This window comes from Desmodus rotundus, unplaced genomic scaffold, assembly GCF_022682495.2.
Source record: "Desmodus rotundus isolate HL8 unplaced genomic scaffold, HLdesRot8A.1 manual_scaffold_16, whole genome shotgun sequence".
In the NCBI taxonomy this organism is placed as follows: domain Eukaryota; kingdom Metazoa; phylum Chordata; class Mammalia; order Chiroptera; family Phyllostomidae; genus Desmodus; species Desmodus rotundus.
In genome coordinates this window covers 507366-509524 of record NW_026527214.1, presented here as the reverse complement: position 1 = coordinate 509524, position 2159 = coordinate 507366, and positions in this window count along the sequence as shown.

Below are 2159 nucleotides of genomic sequence, written 5' to 3'. Positions count from 1 at the left end.
GGGGGTCCCATGATGGTCCCCTTCCATTGGAACATGTTGTCATCCACTGGCCCTGCAGAGCACATGGGCGGGGGATCGATCGTGATGTTCGCCAGTTCCTTGTGCAGTCGCCTCAGCGCCGTGGATGTGTCCCAGACAGCGGGGATGGACTGGATATCCTGACAGGGACCAAGGGGGAACCACGGGTGAGGGGGACCATGGGTTAGGGCGGGCGTGGCTTCTGGGGAAGATGGTTGCAGGGTCAGCCACCCCCCAGGTCGGCGGGTAAGAAGTTGGAACCTGGCTGTGGCGTGTATGGTGGGGGCGGGGGGCAGGGAGAGTTGGGGACTCACTTGGAACAGCAGGACCTGAGAGGCTACTGCTCACCTGTGCGCCGCTGTTCCCTGGCTCCTCAATCCTAGGCTCCTGCACCTCCTCCTCCTGCACCTCTTGCTCCTCCACCCCTGGCTCTTCCATCTCCTTGTCCTCCACTGCTGTCTGCTGCTCAGAGCCTATAGCCCAAGGCTGCGCTGCCTGCGGGGATACTCCGCCTTCCTGCCACAGGACCAGCCGCTCCTGAAGGCCTGCCCCAACAGTTCCTGCTGGCCGGCCCCAAGGGACCCTGTGTTCCCATGGCAGGAGGGAATATGCACTGTGACGTCACAAGGGACAGCTGACCAATCAGCAACTCAGTGGGCGCGTGGCCAGGGGAGACAGATGGCCTCCATCACAGGGAGTATTAGTATAGCAACAATTTTATAGGAATAATAGTGTAGCAACATATTAGAGTTTTGTATGCAATAAAGAAATAAACAGAGAAACAAACAAGTAAATAGTGAACTTGTATGAAACAAATGGTTCTAATCCTCTGTAAAGACAAAGGAAGCATATCAAGAAAGGGAGCCCCTGGGATATTTTACCACAAAGGGAGGATTACACAGGAAAATGCACTACAGTCTTGGCTGTCTTTTCGCTCCTGGTCACCCTGCTGATCGGTGTTCTCCTGGGCACACCGCGTTTCCAAGTTGAAGTGCAGGACTTAACGCCAGCTCCTAGGAGATACTTCAGGAGTTTGTGGTCAGAATCAAGAGCTTGTTTCTCACACATGACAAATGCATAGGGGTGAGATTTCACGAGAAAACAACAAGTGTCAGAGTGTCCTGAAGGGCAACGTATTTTGGCCACTCTCCTCAAGATTCTCAGCATATTTACTCCCCATCTGTGCTGCTGACTGCAGTGTGAAATGCCAGGGGCAGGGAAGAGTAGCTTAGCTCCACCAGTAGATGTTCAAAATGACCAGAAGCTTCTATGCACACCATTAATCTCCTTAGATACCCCCTGTGGAGCCATGGCTGCTCTTCTGCAACACTGCGAGTTTCATTGAACTGTTTGGGACATCTCTTTCAACCCAATGTCATTGGCTGAATTTCTTGGAACCTATATAACGTGTGGAGAAATGGTGGAGGGCTCAAGGATTTTTACTCTTGGTCCCAGCACTCGCGGGAGAGTGAGATTTGGATGCATTTAATTCCTGTAGTGATCACCACTAATTTACTGATCAAGGTTGTGTGTTCTATGTTAGGTGTAAACATAAATACGATATGATCTCTGAGTCAAAGGCATTCGTGGTCGGATACAGGAAGAGGGAAATACATTGACATGTATTTACATCATTAACATCGCACGCTATATATACAGCAATAAAAACATATTTGTGGATCCCGGGCTACTGGAAAGACAAGGATGAAAGGTGACTCTTCAGAGGGACTTCTATCTGAGCTGAGTCAGGCATGAGCACTGTCAGTTCATGGGGGGCGGAGGGTAAGCAGGCTTTCAGATGGGAAAAGGGCGGGTAGGAATAATGGCAGATCATAACGGAGCCAGGGGAATAAGCAGATGTGAAAGGCCTGATGCGACAGAAAGCATGACCATTTCCAGGAAGGAAATGCATTTTGCAAAGGGTTAGGTGTTCAATTCCTAGTCAAGGCACATGGCTGGGTTGTGGGCTGTGTCCTCACTAGGGGGCGCCTGAGAGGCCACCATGCCTTGGTGTTTCTCTCCCTCACTTCCTCTCTCTAAAGACGAGTAACTGAAATCCTTCAAAACAAATAGTGAGATAAATATCTTTTCATGTAATAATATTGAATTTAGTAGCGATAAAAGTGAATATAACCAATTAT